The sequence below is a fragment of the Phymastichus coffea genome, unplaced genomic scaffold, assembly GCF_024137745.1.
Source record: "Phymastichus coffea isolate CEN01 unplaced genomic scaffold, Cenicafe_Pcof_1.1 PCOF00050, whole genome shotgun sequence".
Classification (NCBI taxonomy): Eukaryota; Metazoa; Arthropoda; class Insecta; order Hymenoptera; family Eulophidae; genus Phymastichus; species Phymastichus coffea.
The window spans coordinates 289,898-301,985 of NW_026706861.1; positions in this window are offsets into that span (position 1 = coordinate 289,898).

The window sequence follows — 12,088 nt, forward strand, 5'->3', positions numbered from 1 at the left end:
TTCATCAAAATGTCTTCAAGTCCGGGGCTACTATAACGTTGTTATTGCTGTCAGCCTATCTACCCGTCTTTTGGATTTCTTTTCGAGCAAATTTGTACGTGTGCTTTCTTTTACTTTCGTCTGGCGGGGCTGATAAAATTTTTGGGATAGTCTTATCGATGCTCTTAATAAATTTTCTGTACTCGTTTTAAATGTGTCTGCTTGAATCTATTATTTATCAGCATTTTCAATATGCAAACATCGCGGCAACTCCAACTAGTTTTTGTCACTATTAATAAATATTTCAAATATGATACATCTTTTATTAAATTGCAAGAGCTTATGAACTGTCAAGAGTAATTCGAAGTGTCAACAAATAATTCGGTACTAACTTATCCATGTAATCACTTAAAAATGCGTTATCTCCCCTTGTAGTATTCAACAATTTCCTTGACGATCACATGATCACCAATTAGAAAATGACTTCTTATAATAAAGTAAAACTACCCTCAACCGCAAAAGTGCACGTCGATGTCGACCGCGAAATTCAAGGCCCATTAAATGCATCGAATGTGTTTTGATATTAATAATAATAACGGTCTCGTCTTTGCTTTCTCTCTTTTTCTCTCTGCTGTGTCGATCGTTCGGGTCTTTTGACAGCGGCAAGCTTCCGCACGCGCAAAACGATTAAATTTAATGATCGCGATGCTGCACACTCTTCGCCTGAGAAGTACAGTGATAAATGTCGCTCTAGTTTTATTTTGCCCGCGCTAATAAAAATAGATCTGATGTATAAATCGTTGGTTTCTCTCGATTCGAGACTGTAATTCACATCGAATAGAGCGATAAGTTTGAACACGCGAACAGGATTGCAAGTATCGCGAGGAAGGTAGGTCGTTTAAAAATAACCAGGGCTCGTTCGTTTAATTAAGTAATTGAGCGCGCGATTATCGCTCTCCGCGAGAGCGACGAAAAGAAAGAAGAAACAAGGAAAAGACAATCAAAAGACGACGAGCAAAAGTGTTTGGTATATCTTGACGCGACGAGTGCGCCGACCGCGTCGCACACACTTTGCCGGATAACGGTGAGCTTGCTGTAATGTCCGCGTTATCAAAAGTATGCAAAAGAGAACCGATGTTTTTTCTTTCTTCTCTCCGGGTGCTCTTATTGCGGCGTGAGAGTTTTCCGCTGGATTACTGCTGCTGCTGCTGCTGCTGCTGCTGCTGCTGCTGCTGCTGCTGCTGTTGCTGTTGCTGCTGCTCTGACACTGCGACTTTCGTAATGGGCGCGATTGCTTTCATTATTTTATTGTTAAATTGAATATTCGAGAAACTGGATTAGAGAAAAAGCTGCTCTTCTGATAAGTTCGTTCGTGTCCTCTTATATAACCGAGTCGATTTGGGCATTAAAACTCCGCAATCGCAATAATAAAAATGTAACCAACTAAACAGAAACAAAACTAAAGATTAAGGTTGGTGTCATATGTCTATCTCTCAAAACATTCAGAGCGTACAACATGCGCGGCCAATTTGTTCGACAAAGTATCATCGATAGATATAAAACCGAAAGTCCAATCGTAAGTACGGCATATTCAAAAAAATCGCGCAACCTTTTTTCCATGCTTGCTCGCGCGACATAAATCCTCCTTAATGATATCGCCAGCATTATCTTCCCATTCCCTTTTCTCTCTTCACGTGAGAACTCACGGTTGACACCATGCTGCAGCAGCAAATTTTTTGTTGAGTTCACTTTGATATCATGATTTTAGATTTTGTTGGCTTCATGGGTGGCGTAGAGAGATTTGTTCTTCAACGTGATACTTCGGACACGGACCTTTCGTGCTAATTTTTGAAGTAAAAATTTGAAGTCTTAAAGGATTAAATGATGTCGGTCAAGTAGAAATTACGAAACTGCGACATGTTGATAATATAAATTTAGTATTGACATTGAACAATTGAAACTGTAAAAGAGTTAAAGATGAAAATTATAATTTTTTTCGATCAATATCGAGCGATATAATAATTTATGAATGCGATATATTACCTGTAATTAATATCTTATAGTTATCCGAAAACTTGTATTTGCTGCATAAAAGAATGAATAATATTAAAGATGAGAAAAGCAAATTTGTTAGCCAGTGCACTATGCTACTGTAAGTTGGAGTAAAAGAATGATTGATGAAGCAGAAACCAATTAGCTAAAACGGTGAGCTAGAAGTAGTTATAAAACAACAATGAAACGAAAAGCGTTCTGCAACTGTCAGCACGCAATGGAGCTTTCGAAAGTAAAAACAAAGTAAAAGACTCGAAGGAGGACAGGTAGAAAAGTGGAATGCAGACGTGTCGTCGTCCGGGCTACGATCGTGTGAATCGCGCCACCTAATCTTTTCAGTAGAATAGCTGACTGAGGCTTTAATTAGAAGACTCTTTCGCGTACATACACCTGGACATTGGACTGTTAATAAGAGGCACATACGCAACCTGGAAGCTTAATGAAAGTCTTGAGATTCGCGGGCGTTTTCGTCTAATTGCCCCGCAAGATTATAATTGGATATACCTTGGGCAGGCTACTTTGCACGGATCCTTACGGTACACATAGGCACAAACATTTCTTAGGCATATTATAATGCGAGCTACTTGTTGTCGAATTGTCTAATACCAAGTATCGATAGCAATTATACATAGACATTGTCAAAGGATATTTTTACATTTGATTGCACATCCACGCTTCTTTCTTCAATTTCATTACGTTTAAAATACTTTTCAGCTTGTGCTTCAATCATAATAAAAGGAAAAACTTCAAAAAAGATGTTATTTGTTATACATTTTTTAATTTTATTTACTTAATTAATCTTTAAGTAGCAAATCATTTAGAATTTAAACTAGTTGAGAAGAATTTTGATCTATTTTCAGTTATTAACCAACTTTGCTACAAGTATATTATAAAGTCTTGCAGAGGTACACGCATGTACCTATATGTAAATAGGTATAAAAGAAAATAAAACTAAAACCAAATAAGTAAATGAGATTCAAAAATAACAATGTATAATAACTAAATTTATGCCAGTATTTGTGGCTCTGTGATGTTGAGTACATTCATTTCCAGTAGATTATGTGTATTTTTTTATCCAGCTTTTGACAATTTGGTTTTTTCTTTTTATTAATTGTAATTTTTCAGATCTTTTATACCGCTGCTAAATTTCTGATAAATTTTGGTAGAAACATATATTTGACTTCTACTGGTTAATGTTTTATTTACGGCAAACATTTTTTAATTGGGGTCACTGGAGTATTTAAGACATTGTGATGCATTTATAACATTTTTTAATCCGCTTCTGAATTAAATTTATTTAACATTTAGCATTCCAACAGTATGCGCCATATTTGAACGATAATAAGTCAAGCATTGAATGCATTAACTTCTCGATTTATAAATTGACTTTTTCTAAATTAAATACTACTGACTTTAAATGAAAGGAACATCCTAACTCTCGTATTAAGATACTATATAATCATATAAAAATCTTAGATTTTTATGTTTTTTTATGAATCCTTCGTCAAGTGTCTTTAACTTTATTATTTTGCAGTTTCTCTTATTATTTTCAAGGGAAATATATAATAAAATAACTTGAAAATTTTTATTATTCATTACCTTAGCCATTTTTTAATCCATAATAAGTGTTGGGAAACAATCTCAAACTTTATGGAAGTCTGTACAAAGTTTGCGGAATGTGATCAAAGGGTCGTTCAACCGCAGACTGGTAATTCCGTAACAAGTGAACCGGAGCTAAATGTCGTGTCGTCTCCCTAAAATCGCCACCTGCGACACATACACCAGCTTGGTTCTCGAAAGCCTATAGCTGTAATTTCAGCATCTCCAGTGTCCGCACGCGCGCATTCTTTCCAATGCCGCTGAGAGGACGGCCGACGCCGCCACCACAGCCGCTCTGTAAGAAAGTGCATTGTTCCGCCGTTCCCACACTCTATGGCGATTCTTTTCGCGGAAGGCCGCGCACTGGCATCAGTTTCGACGATTCTACGACAGCCACGATTGTATTTTTACATTTGATCGCACACCCACGCCTTTCGCATATTTCTTCGATTTCATTTCGTATGAAAGTCATTCTCAGAAAATTTATGAATTTCATAGATTTTACTTTACCATTCGAATTGCGTGTATTACTATCCAGATCTAGTTACTATTGCGATATTTTGAAAAATAGAACGAACGCGCTATCCATTACGTTTTAATCGAAGATTAGAGAAAAAAAAACTATTTTTTATCAATTAGTGAAAAATAACTAACGGAAACTATTCGTTCTTATAAAAAATTTTCGTTGAAAAACAATTACCGAAATTTAAGCTCACCATACAATAAAAACATCACTATCATTATTCAAAAAGCCTAAATAAATTAATGAATAAGTAAAATATAAAAAAATAATACACAGTTGAATTTACCATTATAGTTTTTCATTTAACTTCAAAATATTAATTTTTTAATTCAAAATCAATCACGCTTTAGAAAGTATTTTAAAAAGTGCGACGCGATCAAAATCAATTTTCAGCATTCCATCTTGTTTACACTCGCTCCACCTTTGCAATTTCAATCGAAATAAAAGAAGAGAGAAGAAAGACGCCGCGAGAGAGTGAGAGAGAGAGAGAGAGAGGGAGAGAGCATTGAATCGTTCGACTTTTATCCGAGCCGCCAGGTTGGATGGCGTGTTGGAAATCAATTAGTCATCGATTGTAGCCGCTATACTGCCGCCTGCAATTAAGGATGATTAAGCGACGCGTATTGCGTTTGGACACTGCGCGACTCGCATGCGAAAGTGTATTTCGGCTCACGCGTATTGCGGAGTTCTTCTCTTTTTTTTTGGCTTTTGGCTTCACGTTAGCTGGCTCTGTAAGGAAAGTATCGAAGAAACGGCGATAGTTTGAAGAACTTACACTGAGCCAATACCAATTTGTCTCTTTGCCATGTTATTGGTTAATCAAAATATTGATTTAAAATAATTGAGACTTTAGTATGAAAAAAGCCACTAGACTTATTGATATTTTGATAGCGAAAAAAAATAACTCAAAATAACAAACTAAAGGTTTCAGCAGCTCCCGAGCGCATCGCATTTTCATCTCCCTCAAACCTTTTATCAAGCATACTAGCAAAGGTTCACGCGTCACATTTCGCACTTGACTCTCACGAAACGAAAAAAAAGAGAATGTCTTATCGCGTTCTTTCTCCCTCGCAACAATAACCATATTTCGCGCGTCCGCAACCTCGTATCAAATCCACGGATCTTGCTGACGGCAGATAACAGTTAGGCGACGTGAGGCTCTCTCTCTCTCGCTCATTTTTTCTCCTAATATTTCACTGTAGAATTATGCGTAAACATCTCAAATGTGGTATTATTTTAGCTTGTGATTTTGTTCTGTTAACTAAGCTGTAACTCATCAAAGACACTAGAAAAAAATAATTATAAACTTGGAATTATCATATGTTCACGCTTGAACTTTCCGCTGAATGTATTGCTTATAATCAATTATTTATTTTTTTATATCCTTTAAAAACAATTATTTTATAGGGTTTATTAATAAACATTTATGATTTACGAAGATTTCGGTAGACAACTATAACCTAAATTGTCGTAACATCGACAATGTTCCTTTAAGCTACAGAAAATTCGTAAAAATAAAAATAAAATTTTCGTCTCTGCAAAAGACATTTTATTAGCCTAAAAATTAATAAAGTCAGCATAAAGCAGTGGCGTCCAAAATGGATTTAATAAAAATGTTCTGATGACAAAAAAAAACCAATTCCGCCTTCAACACTATAAAAATAATGTTCGAAGAGTCGAAATCCTGACTGGGAACTCGCTCGCGAGCTCGTAAAGCAAAGCCCACGACGACGACGACGACGACGACGAGAGCAAAAGTGCGTGCCGCGAGCCCGCTAATCTGGCTATGAGTGCGCGCATTATCTGGCATTGTTCTCGTGTAGGTCGTTACTCGATGCCATGTTTTTTTTCTTTCCCCACTCGCCACGATTACAAGAGTGCGAGCTTTTACTATATCTTTATCAAGGGCGCGTGGGTGTCGCTTGATTTAAAGCGACGAACGCCAACGTCGCGTGCAGCGCCGATTGCAAAATCGTCGCGAGGAAAGTTTGCTATTGGGAATGGCTGATTTTGATTTAAACTGACGCTATGCGCGATATTGTCGCGCTCTATTGGCTTAGTTATCGTTGAGTGCTATTTGTTGGAATGACAATGGCCGATTGAAATCATTTATTCTGTCCAATTTAATTGTTCAAAATTGCAATAGCTGCGCGCTTTACTTGGCGAAATGTCAATTAACAATCAGATATGGTCTTCTCAAGCCAATTGCAATCACAATTATATCGTTGTAAAAATGGAAAGCGTTCCTTTCATCGAAATTAATCGCAAGGCTTAATTATCCAATAGCAAGTGAAAACTCTCTTTTCCTCCTTACGACTTCTCAAAATGCAGCTCTGACTAGTTGACACAACAATGGTATCGGGCAGCGGCCAGCAGCAGTAACCGCGGCTAACGCGACATCAATGCCCATTGTCCTGCAACGCGCGCAAGGGCATTTTGACTTTTAGCTACGAATAATACACAAAGTTGCCGCGGACAATGGACTCTGTCGCTACCTACTGCTGCCCACGCGCTAATGTCAAGAAGGGCGGGAGGGGGGAGGGGGAAGAAATCTTTCTCAAGAGAGAAAGAAGATTGCGCCCATAAATCGGTTTGTGGGCTCCATTGTCGACTGAAAAACTCCTTACGGCGATTTGCAACAATTAACGCGTCATTTGTTCTCCTTCCCTCCTCTCCGTTTTGCAAAGCGACGCGCTCGCGCTTGACTCCGTATTAGCGCTTATTTATCGTTCCGACGAGGGCTTCTGCAGGTGCGCGCCGGCACTCGAGAAAAATTAGGTGCAATTTTTTTTCCCCCCCGCGATTTGCATAATACATTTGGCCAAAGATACGCCGCGAATTTCAATGGTTAAACAGGTAACTGTCACTTTTTATAAACGACTTGGCGTGTTGTTGAAAAATATAAATGTTAGATTAATGGAAACTGAAGATAACATTGATGCGTGTGTCGTCGCCGCGATAAATTATTTAAAGACTTAGTAAAAGGAAGGAAAAACTTTCCCTCGCAAACAAAACGCAGCTTTCCACATACAGCGTGAGTCTTAATTTTGTCTTGTGCGGTCCAGCAAGAAACAGGGCTTTAATCGCGATGGTTTCCCGATTCGGCTCGTAAATACTCTCTTTCTCTCTTTGGCGAGATAAGAGAGTTTCTCGCGCTACCGCGTGCGCTGTACGAATTAGAAACGAGAAAGAAAATGGACGTGCACATTGACAAGGAAAAGACGACTGAATTTGGAGATAGTTTGGGTGTAGAAAGCATCCGATAGGTTATATCAGTAGAAAAATGCGAATGCGGTCAGGCTTAACCAAAATACATTGAAAATATATCGAATACGCAAAAAAAAAGCACGGCCAGCGAGTTTGTTAATCGAAAGTTTATTCGCGCGAAATTCGCTGTGAAAAAAGAGCTGCCGCGTACACGCGAAATCTGGCGGTTGACATTATTACATCTCGCTACGCATATGACCACGTACCGCGAAGAATGCTAATGAAATATCAAAGGCCGGCTATTTGGTAATGGCAAAAATAAATATCAAGAGCGCGCGAACGCGATGGCCTATTGGCAACTGGTCGTTATCGAGTATTACACAGGCGCGCGTATACGGCTTTTGCGCAACTCTCGCGCGGCTAACAGCGACGCGCGCTATATGCGCGCAAAATGAAGCCATAAATCGAGGCGCGCGCCTTTTTTTTTTTTTTTTCGACCGCTCGACGTCTTCGCTCGTGACGTCGCGACGCCGCGTGGCCGTTTTCGAGGGGACGACAATGTCGAATAAACGCTAGCGTCGCTCACCCCGGCGTCATTGAAGACGCCCACCGATTTACGCGAGTGCCTCAGCTATCTTTGCTCTCTGCGCGCGCCCACGCGACATATTGTCGCGCGCAAATATTGGACGGGCATTTGCTCGGCGAAGAACGTTTGGGCGAGAGATTGCTTGCTTGAAGGCCGTCTCAAGTGTCGCTGGCAATCGAGCACTCTTTCCGGCGGGGGACCGACTTTCCGAATGACTATTTTGTTCGCAAACGCTTGGAGAGCACTCGATCGACTAAATTCTTTTGCTAAACCAGGACCATTACGATCTTCTCACGGTGTAGCCAGAGTCGAGAGATACGCAGGAAAATACTACTTTCACGCTGACGACTGGCAGCACGCGGTGCCGTATCAGTGGGAATGTAGTGTCGTGCACATAAGAAAGCGCTTCTGTTAGACGAGAAGCCTGCCGCACTCGCGTATGATACTCTATGCTCAACTTAGAAATAGCCTCTACTTTTCGAATCAAAGCTCACGATTTTAAGCGAGAAACGATGCGTGTAATTACGCAAAAAACTGCGACTCGTTCAACTAACGAGTTTCGAGATCATTTCTGGACCACCCGTGATATAATTTACGCCAAAACTGCCTTTACCCAGCATCCGTGTAATTTTTTTTCTTTATCTAGTTAATCGATCGTGAAATTTTTAATAAGCCCGCCACTGATGTGCGCTCTTCCAAGTTACAGTAATGTAATTTGCTCGAGGATGTGTTACTTTGAAAAACTGGAATAACCTCATGTTGCCTTCGTCAATTCCGTCTTGCTTTCCCAATCTCATCCAATAACTATTCATCGATAGATGGTACAATGTTCATAACAATAGAATCGTCCGGGTAAAAGTATCAGATAAAATCGGAGGATCCACAAAAAAAGGGCAATCGGCTACCGCCTAACTCGATTCTCGTTATCGCGGCACGACTCCACGGCTAGCATCGAAAAAGAGCCATTGCGTGCATGCTGCCCACAGGTCACGAGCCACAACGTATGCGCGAGGTCGACTCTATAGGTCGTGTCACGTTGTGCACTGCTCCTGCTTACTGCAGATAAGAGAGAAAGAGTCGCAGCAGCCTGATGACCATCGTCGTCGTCCACCTGACTCTCTCTCTCTCTCTCTTTCTCCAGCAAAGATTTATCGCGCTGGCCGCTTGCTGTGTGTGTCGCCATACGAGGGGAGACTACCTAATCGCTTCCTTGGTTATCTTCTCTAGTTTGCCGTTTTCTTATTTATTTATTTTTTTACCTGACTATACTTCTTTACGTGAGGGTTTTTCTTTACAGTTGCACTATTAATTTTCCCGTCTCTGGAGATCGATTTTTTCTTCAAAATTTTGATCCATCGACATAAAAAGAAAAATTTCTTACTTTTGCGTTGCATTCTTAATCGTTGATACTTTTCACTTAAGAAATAAATAAGTAAACATTCTGAAGTAACCAAAATTCTTAAAAAATTGGTTTCAACAAATACATACCTGATTACAATATAATTGAGAAGCTCTTGCTCACATTTAGTACAAATTGAACGTAAACCTTCTCAAAACAAAAAAAAAACTTTGACTAAATATATCAAACTGTATTTCTCATTCATTATAAGAAAATCTTATGTTTTTCGTTCGTAAGGCAGTTTGTCACTTATTTTTGGAAAATTTTTAGGCTTGTTAATTTCAGTACGCTTAATACTTGTGCTGCGTACACGTCCCGTCTGCGAAATAAATTGTCCTTACTTCAAGAATCGTTCGTGCAGTAAGTTGCGTAGAACGAATGAAAAAAGTCTTATTGTAAAAGTGAGATTACAGGCTATGCAGCTGGGACCGTGGCATGATCTAGAATAATAAATTGTCAGTTCTCTGGGCAACCTCGTCACTCCCACTACGTCCGACTCGAGTGAAATAATTTCATTCGCCGGTGGTTGAGTGTGTGTGTGTGTGTGTGTGTGTGTGTGTGTGTGTGTGTGTGTGTGTGTGTGTGTGTGCGCGCGCGCGCGCGCGAAAGTGCATCTCGTGAATAAAACCGGTGTACGCTCCGCGGCCGCCTCGGCGCAATGCAAAGTGGGCAAAAGTTTCCGGTAAATCACCGCCGAGGCAAAGATAAATGTTTGTTTTATTGCCTACCGTTTTTCTGTTAGACACACGCACGGCGCTGCCTGTGTTGTTTTCAAGAATAACGACTGGCGCGCGCACTTGCGAAATAGTGGACGATTTTATGCACTCGTAAACGTGTACATATAGATACGTACGCGCCGTAGCTGTGATTCGGCTTAAAGTCAAATTACTCTATCGCCGCAGCCTGTCGCGATTAGATCATAACTTTATTAAGCGGATTTATTTGTGGGGTCCATTGAAACGTTGATTGTTTTCGGACGCTTGTCGATTGGAAATATGTTCCCGATCAATTTATGGCCTGTTTATTTCATTTTGCAGAACTTGTGCCTCAAACGATTTCTTAATTCTGTTTAGCTGAGAGTGATATATTGCCACAAATTGAATTAATTTGAGTTGTTGTACTGGCCTAATCAGTAATCTACACGAACCATTTTCATTATAGCAGATCTACTTGTAGAAATACAGTTCAAGATTTACCATAACGCCATTTTTGAATATCGCAAATGGAACTACATCGCTCAGTCCGCTGCGGTTTACTCTAGCAGAACGATTCTCATTTAATACCAGAGCTGCGATAACCCAAACGCTCTCTTTTTTCATCGACCCATTAAACTAGCAACCATCGGTGCACAAAGTTGCTTGCAGCTTCATTTTAATCACCGCGATTTATCATTCGCGCCCATTGCACAAGCTTACAAACGATCCTAGCCAAATTCCTCAACTTTCACACGATTCTCGTCATTTCATTCTCCACGAATAAAAACAAAAATCAACAAACTCGAAATTTCTCCACCTGGCGGTTATCTTACCTAGACAATAATGCGCTCGAAATAATGTATTCGCGAGCGTCGTCGCGCGGGTAGGAGGATATTTACGATGCAACAGCGCTGATCTCACACACAAAATTTCTGCATCCGGTGCCGATATGCGCGGCGCCCACCTTTGTAATTAGAATATAGTCGATATATGTACGACAGCTACAAAACTACGGGGAGGTTCGGCTTTTGTTTGGTGAAGTAAGAAATTCGGCGGGTAAGTATAAGATTAAGTCATTTATCATACTACTATACCAGACTTTGTATAATGTTCCTCGCGACTAGAGTTGTGTTACTCGTACGTGAGATATTATATCTATTTGTAAATTAATTAGTTAGATGTTTTCAACTTGAATGAGATTAGATAAATAAATACAAACATTCTTATAAAAAATTATTAAAGTATGTTACATGATTCAGCCGGAGTAGAAATATCATTAAAGAAATAAGAAATTTAGACAAATTACTGACTCTATATCATCCTGAAAATTATTTAACCCGACGTGCGTCAATGAAAAATGTCAGCACGTGCACGTGTAAATTATTAACATGTGGCAATTTTCCTGCACAATGTCGTAACCTACAAAATCCTCCGCTGTAATTGAATAATTTTGAAGTGCACACAGCACAGCAAAAAGTACAAGTTACGATAGCTCGAGAAAGAAAACAACACAAGCAAATAAATATAGTCTAATCGTGCATGCCGTCATATCTTTTTCTTATATGCTGCGGTTCCCACACGTGCTGGCGCAAAACCCGGCAGCACAAAACTCAAGTGATCATTGGTCAAATAAATCGAACTGACCAATTGCATGCGCACTAAACTTTTCGTCTTCGCTCCGTACGCGCGCGCATAAAAACGCCTCCGTATACCCGTGGAATGAACGGTTACGCGCGTAAATACTCGAAAATTATGAGCTCGCGGTATAAGAGGCGGGAGTAATTACGCGCAAAAGGAAAAAAAACGACGGACAACCAACAATGTTGTTCAACTATTAAAAACCGAAAGAACGTTCATTAGACAGAGAGAAAGTTAACGATTGATGTTTTCTGTATGAGTTTATTTACATAGTCGGTCTCGGGAAAAATTAATTTTTATCTTTTAACTTGTGCTTTCCTCGATGATATTATTAGTCGAATATTATTGCATAACAGATTGATATTTGGTAGAAACTTAAAAGAAAATAGAAAACCAATTAAATTTGCGTA